Source organism: Bubalus kerabau, chromosome 8 (genome assembly GCF_029407905.1).
Source record: "Bubalus kerabau isolate K-KA32 ecotype Philippines breed swamp buffalo chromosome 8, PCC_UOA_SB_1v2, whole genome shotgun sequence".
Lineage (NCBI taxonomy): Eukaryota > Metazoa > Chordata > Mammalia > Artiodactyla > Bovidae > Bubalus > Bubalus kerabau.
The window spans coordinates 93621595-93629539 of record NC_073631.1 but is presented as its reverse complement, the minus strand read 5'-3'; the positions used below and the strand labels follow the sequence as shown (position 1 = coordinate 93629539).

General features: G+C 39.9%; 1 long non-coding RNA gene across 1 annotated transcript; it reads left to right on the top strand.

Annotated features, from left to right (window-relative positions):
- Positions 1-1290: 1290 nt before the first annotated feature.
- LOC129659458 (uncharacterized) lies at positions 1291-7248 on the top strand. The gene is made up of 2 exons (XR_008718081.1): positions 1291-1612; positions 6951-7248. It is a non-coding gene; the product is annotated as an uncharacterized LOC129659458 (long non-coding RNA).
- The last annotated feature ends 697 nt before the right edge of the window (positions 7249-7945 follow it).

The following is a 7945-nucleotide window of genomic DNA, read 5'->3' as shown; positions in this document are numbered from 1 at the left end:
CTGACAAGAGTAGCAACTATTTGGGTATATATTAATACATATATATGCATACAATTTTATATATATATATATATATATATATATAATTTTCTATGTAATGTATGTATCTTTATTAAGCATAACCTGAATTCATATTGATGTTTCCAGCTCTAATTCATTATCACATGGGTCATTCCCTTTACCTGTAATCTCCAATAGTGAGAAACTTGCCTTCCACCCTCTGCCATCTTATATTTAACTGTTCAATAATTAAAAGATGCTTGCTCCTTGGAAGAAAAGTTATGACCATCCTAGACAGCTGTTGGGGGCCGGCATGAGGCACTCCGCCCATGGCAAAGGTCATGAGGAAGGAGGCTCGACATACGCAAAGGCGGGATCGAGCCTCAGGAGTCCCCCTGGAAATCCTCGAGCATCTACCCCCATAACCAGAGCCTGCCTACTTTACTACTTTGTGCTCTCACCTACACCTCTGACTTTACGGGGGGCTGTCCCCCACCACCTCTTTCGGAGAAGGAGTTAACTTAAAGCTCCAGTTGATAAAAACCCCTGGGCGTGACAAGAGTGTTTTAACCTACAAACTCCTCTGAAGGTTCTCTAGCCTGCCTGACAGGCTTGTCCGGCCACATGTGATTGCTCACAGCCTCCCAACCATGAGAGGCACAAGATGCTTTAAACCTTCTAAAAACAGGTTCTTTAGAAAAGTTAGAAAATTATTAGTATAAGTGTAATGGGCTGATTAGAAATTGTATTGGTGAAGGGTTTTTCATTTGTTGAGCCAATGTTTACTGCTAAGTCTCCACATCCCCTGCCCTTATACACATTAATGAATATATAGAAGAAATAAGTATTAACCTTTGATATAAATCACGTTAGACCTTAGGCTAAGTAAATTCTTTCCTTAACTAAAACCCACTACACCCTCACCCTATAGGAATGTAACTTTATTTGGGTGGCGTCTGTTTTAAGAATAATCACCCCTGGAGAAATAAGTGTCCTGGTTGACTGACCGCTGTCACAAGGAGAGGGTCGTAAATTGTCAGCAGGCCCCCTGGCCAGAAGATGATGTAACACCCCTAAGACCTCTGTATACATTTGTATGAAGCACCTGACTTTGATAAAAGTCAGGACTGCTGACCCCGCGTGACTTTTGCATAACACCTCAGTGTATAAAAGTAGACCATGGAAAATAAAGAATTGGGATCAGTTCCTCGAAAGACTGGTCTCCCCATGTCTCTCTCTCTCTCACTCTGGTTGAGTCTCCATCTGGAGCGCGGAACCCACCATGCTTACTAATTATGCCTGGGCTTCTAAGATCCGACCGGGGAGGCCTCAGTGTCTCCTCTCCTTCGGGAGAACGGAAGGATGCCTGCGGCCTACGTAAGTGGTGCAAGCTTCTTGTCTTGAAGTTTTATTGGTCCCCCGCGTAAACCAAGCTACTCAGCCTCTTTTCTCCACTGAATTTTCCTCACTGAGCTATCCTTATTCTATTCCTTAATTAACGTTTAATTAAGCGGTTGTTCCCCGACCCTCGCCTAGCCGTCTCTCCTTCGAATACCCTGGATCAGCTGGGGCTGGTCCCCGGCAGGTGGCGCCCGAGACAGGATATTCCAAGGTAAGCTCCCTGCAATTAGGGTCATCAGCTCTATTGCTCCCCCGTTCTCGGAACAACTGGGTCATCAGCCCTCTTGTTCCCCCACGGAGCAGTTTGGGTCATCAGCTCTACTGCTTCTCCCTCGGAACAGTTTTGGGTCATCAGCCCGCTGTTCCCCCCCCGGGACAATCTGGGTCATCAGCCCAATTGTTCTTCCAGTGTTCGGGACGGCTAGGACCCCACTCAAGGGTGCCGCGGACCCCCCTGTAGGATAGACAGGGCGAGAGGAGTGGGAAGTGTTGAAAGTGTTGAAGAGTTAGAGAGAAAAAAACGGTTTCTAAAAAGGCTGACAAGAAAGGCCTGATCTTTTAATAGCTAAAAGCAAAATCGTCTATTATACTTAACTTTCTGACATGGTTAACACTGAAACTAAGAATGGCAACTCTTTATACAAGTAATCTTGAAACTTAAAGAGGGTACTGTTAATTTAGATACTTGGGTGAAGGTAAAAAAAAAAAAAAAACAACTAAAAACTTATCCTATAAATATGATTAAAAATGTTCTGAACCCTCGTCATGAGGCTGTGGGATAACCTATGGGAGAGGCTATAGCGGTGGATGGTAGTGGGTCTCCACCTTCTGTGCAGATCATATTTTCTGCCATTGATGAGGAAAAGGAGGGAGACTGTGCTCTACCTCCCGAGGAGTGAGAGGGCTTACAGGACGCTGCGGCCGGGCGCCCTGGTGAGCCCCCTCTCCCTCTACACAAACCTTTAAAAATTTATCCAACAATTTCTGATTTAAGGCGACTACTCCACCTCCGCTTGCACCTCCCAGGGCCTAAGAATTCCCCCGTTTACATCCAAAGCCTCCCAGAGCATTGCCTAAGGTTGAAAAAGATTAAAAGTTTTCTTTTAAACAAAGTAGCTTTTAAAGAATACACAATATACAGAGCCTGCTCCTTGCAAAAAACCCCCTCAGGGGGGCCTCACCCAAGCAAAAAAAAAAAAAAAAAGAGAAAAAGAAAAAAGTGAAAAAGAAAAAAGGAAAGAAAATAGAGAAAGATCTAAAGATAAAAAAAGAACTAAAGAGTGAAAAGGAGAGAGGAACGGAGAAAGAAGGAATCAGGGAATGCAGCAAGATAGAAAAAGGAAAAAAGGAAGTTAGAAAAAGAGATACAGAGAGAAAGAGAGGGGGAGAGAGAGAGAAAGGAAGAAGGAAGAAGGGAGAATGAAAGAGGGAAACAAGAAGGAAATGATAGAAAGTAAAAGAGAAGAGAAGAGGAAGGAAAAAAGAGTGAGGGAAAGAAAACTTGAGAAAGATTTAGAGAAGAAGAAAAAAAAAAAAATCAGCAGAGGAGAGAGGAGAGGACTTACAGGACACTGTGGCCAGACGCCCTGGCGAGCTACCTCCCCCTCTGCGCAAACCTTTACAAAAACTTATCCACCACTTTCTGATTTGGGGCGATAGCCGCCGCCTCCGTTTGCGCCTTCCAGGGCCCAAAAGTTCCCCACTTTGCCCCCAAAGCCTCTCAAAGTGTTGCCTAAGCCTGAAAAAGATAAAAAGTTTTTTAAACAGTGGAGCTTTTAAAACAGACTGCATGCACAATATGCAAAGGTGCTCCTTGGAGAAAACCCCCTCAGGGGGGTCTCACCCAGGCTAAGAGAAAAGCAGAAAGGTAAGGGGATTTAGCAACAATATTAACCCTTGACAAGCCGGTTACTCCAATTCCAATGGGAGTGGCTGGCCCCCTACCTGAGGGCATTGTAGGACTTGTGCTAGGGCGTAGCTCGCTTTCTGGAAAAAAAAAAAAAAAAAAGAGAGAAAAGAAAAATTTCGGTGGTGCATGGTGTAGTAGATTCTGATTATATTGAGAAATTAAAATTTTGACCTCACCGCCTACTAAAACTGTGCAAATTAATAAAGGTCAAAGAGTAACACAGCTTTTGCTTTTACCTTAGTATCAGACAGGAAAAAACTTGACTTCTCAGGCTAGGAGCCACAGAGTATTTGGATTTAGTGATCTAGCTTTTTGGGTGCAGGAAATTACAGCTCCAAGGCCTTTAAAAGATCTTTTAATTCAAGAAAATAAAATGTCAGGGCTATTAGACACAAGAACAGACATCTCTTAACATTGCTGGAAAAAACTGGCCCAGTTCCTGGCCCACGCATACTACTGAAAATGAGTTGGTGAGATTAGAGAAAGTGGTATGCAGGGTGGGAATGCTGTAGAAAAAAAGGTGAGGGAGAGTTTAAAACCTTGAGGAGTAGTGAGTTCCCCATTGATGGAAGTATTCAAGCAAAGATTAGATGGTTGCTTGTCATATAAAAAGCTATTGACCAGATTTAGTTTACAAAACGATAATTGGAGAAGCTTATAAAGATGTTGTGCAACACCTCTTTACTTGCTTCTCATATTTAGGTGCCAAAAGTTTTGAAAATTGATAATGCCCAGTTGAAGATTGTTTACTAACTTTAAATGATTTCCAAAAATTATTAGGAGACATTAATTGGATACGCCCACATTTAAAACTGACTACTGCAGATTTAAAGCCTTTGTTTGATTACTTAAAAAGCGATCCTAATTCCAGTTCTAAGAAAAAGTTGACTAACGAGACAGAGACAGCTCTTGTTAAAGTAGATGAGACTTTAAATGATCAGTTAATTAGGATTAATAATACCAAAAGATGAGATTAAATTATTCTTGCCACAAAACATACACCTACAGGGTGCTTGTGACAAAAAGGCCCGTTGGTTTCATCTATCAGTGACCCCAAGAAAAATAGTTTTATCTTATCCCAGCTTGGTTGCACAATTAATTATAAAAGGAGGAAAAAAGAAGTGTGGAACTTTTTAGAAAAGAAGTAGCAAATATAGTAATTCCATTCAATAAGGATCAACTGCAAGTCTTTTACAAGATAGTGATGATTGGCAAGTTGCCCTGATAGATTTCAGGGGTCAAATTTTGTTTCATTTGCCCTCAAGCCCCCACAGTAGTTAAAAGTTCAAAAATGTTAGATTGGCAGTTTGAGGATACCTGTGGAACTTTCCAACCCTATGTAGTTCCTACGCTCCCCTTTACCCTATGGGGGAGGGACGTGCTGTCTCAAATAGGAGATACTCAGAGAAGGGTTTTTTCAATTTCTTAGTTATCAACAGGCGGTACAATTAACAATACTATATATATTATTATTATAAATACATAATATAAATATATTTGCCTACTTACAGTTTGCCTAGTTAGGTATGGGTATAAATAAAATATAATAAAGGTATACTTAATTCTATTTGTAGATCTATACTTAATTAATTTGTATATAATTAATATGTATACTATATATGCATATTATATATATACTGTATAATTAAATGTATATTGCAGTAATATAATGTGTGTGTGGCTGATATTAATTGGTATGGATTGATGCTGTGATGATATATGTTCTATATACTGTATAATTATATTATATATGTGTGACATATATTATTGCAGTACATTGGTTTGTGTTGGTTGGTATTAGCTGTGTACGTATTATATTGCTTTAATATATATTAATTAATAATTATAAAGATTAATTCAAGTATATTGATTTATATATATTAGATGTCAATAAGTTTATACTTGTTGCCATATATAAATACATATATAAATACATTTTGCATTTAGGCATATCTGTATACCAAAATGAGATAAGGAGTTTATACATTTATTATTTAAATTTATACAGAGACCTAAACTAAACATTAGACCTAAATTAACATATCCCTAAATTTATGTTGTTAAAATGTAAATTTTAAAAATTTTAAAAATTAAATTGACAACTGCTTGACAATTCCTTTACCATGAAACCCCCATAGGTGTAATTGGGGTAGCCAGACAAAAAATTGGTTTTATGGCAAAACGGCCCCCCTAGAGTGGGTCCATCTTCCCGCTCAAACTAAAAAAGTAGTGGCTTCTTATCCAGGATTGATAGCTACTTTGATATTAAAAGAAAAAAGCGGAACATTAAATTATTTGGTAAAGAGACATCAGAAATTGTAATTCCATATAATAAGAAACAACTTGATGCTCTTCTAATGTTTGAAAATTGGCAGATTGCTATAGGAAACTATTTTGGTCAAATTTTTGCATCATTTACCTTCACATGTTTTGCTGAATTTTATATCCAGACATCCAGTTATTTTTCCTGTCAGATGTAAACAATCTCCTATTCCAAATGCCCAGATAGTTTTTACTGATGGGTCAGCAAATGGTAAAGCCTCCATAGTCACTAAAAATCACCAAAAGGTTTTAGAAACATGGGAAACTTCAGGTCAAAGAGCTGAAATAACAGCAGTCATAGAGGCTTTTGCTATGTTGCAGATGAGGAATTTAATCTTTACTCTGATTCTCAGTATATTGTCAGGTTGTTTCCACACACTGAAACAGCGGTTTTGCCTGAAAATAAAACTACCGTATTTCATTTGTTAAGTAATTTACAGCAACAAATTTAGAAAAGAAAGAAAATATTTTTTATTGGACACATTTGGGCTCATTCCGGATTGCCCGGCCCTTTAAATGCCCTTAATGATTTGGCTGACTTGTTAACCAGAAATACAGTGGCTACTGTGATTGAGGAGGCCAGAGCCTCTCACTCACTTCATCATCAATATGCTACTGCTTTAAGATATCAATTCCAAATTCCCAGAGAAACTGCTAGGGAGATTGTGCGCTCTTGCTTACACTGCCCCACTGTTTATAATAGTTTACCTATGGGAGTTAATCCTTGCGGTCTCAAACCTAACGTACTCTGGCAAATGGATGTTAACTCATGTCTCTTCATTTGGAAAACTGTCCTTTGTTCATGTAACTGTAGATACCTTTTCTCACGTTATTATTGCAACTGCTCGTACAGGGGAAGTAGTTAAAGATGTGATACAACATCTCTTTACTTGTTTTTCATATTTGGGCCTGCCAAAAGCTCTAAAAAACTGACAACGCTCCTGCTTACACTTCTAAGTCTTTTCAGGAATTTTGTATAAAGTTTCAAATTAAACATAATACTGTCATCCCTTATAATCCCCAGGGACAGGCCATTGTTGAAAGAGCGCATCAAACATTAAAAATCCAAATTCAAAAACTAAAAGAAGGGGAGTTTAAGTATAGCTCTTCCCATCAAATCTCCCCATCAAACATGCTCTTTTCGTAATAAATATTCTAAATACTGATCTGGCTGGAACTACTGCAATGCTTCGTCATTGGTGCCTAGAGCAATTAAATGCAAAACCATTATTCAAATGGAAGGACCTCTTCTCAGGACAATGGGAGGGTCCTGACCCATTATTAACTAGCGGTCGAGGATGTGCTTGTATTTTTCCAGAGGACGCAGATTCACCAATTTGGGTTCCAGACAGGCCAGGTTCGAGGCACGCGCTTGCTCGCCCCGCCCACCAGGCAGCTCTCGCCTCCGCGCTTCCAGCCTCGCCCTGCACCCTCCTCGCTGCACCCAACCTAGAGCAAAGAAGTTTGTGCAGCAAGTGAGGGCCAGAGAGGAGAGCGCACCCGCAAAGTGCCATCCAGACCAGCGTGGCGCCCGCCAGCAGGGGAGACAAGATAAACATCGAGATCCCGGCGAGACTGACAGGGCTGCTGCAGCGTGAACTCCAACCAAAAAATAATTCTACTTATTCTGTTTTAGCTTGTCTACCCTTGCCTTATGTTTTCCTTTTTACTAATGACTCCAACAAACTTAATGTACTCATGAATTATTCAGGTGGACCTAACGTGGTAACTTGTGAACAATGTATGCTTTCATCTTGTTTAAACCCTCAATGTAATGTTTGCTCCTTTGTGGTGTTACAGTGCCCATCCTATCTTATGGTGCCTATATGATAGCTACGGTCTCTCTGTGTTACAACTACAGGATTTAATGCGATCGCGACGGTTTGTGGGCTTACTTATTTTAGGAATATCAGCTTTAATAGCAGCAATTAGTTCTGTTACTGCGGCAGCAATATCATTGACTCAACAAGTGCATACTGCCCAATATGTTGATACCATGTCTAAAAATGTTTCTTTAACTCTAGCGACTCAGGAAGCTATAGATAGGAAATTAGAGATGAGAGTAGACGCCTTAGAAGAAGCAATTATGCATATTGGGACTGAGTTACAGGCTTTAAAGGTGAAGATGGCTTTGACATGCCACGCTGATTACAGGTGGATATGCATGACATCTTTGAAGGTAAACGAGACAGATTATGAATGGGAAAAGATTAAAAATCATATCTCAGGTGTTTGGAATAGTTCTGATATTGGCCTGGACTTAGGGAAACTTCATAGTCAAATACAGACCTTGGAACACTCTCGACTGGATTT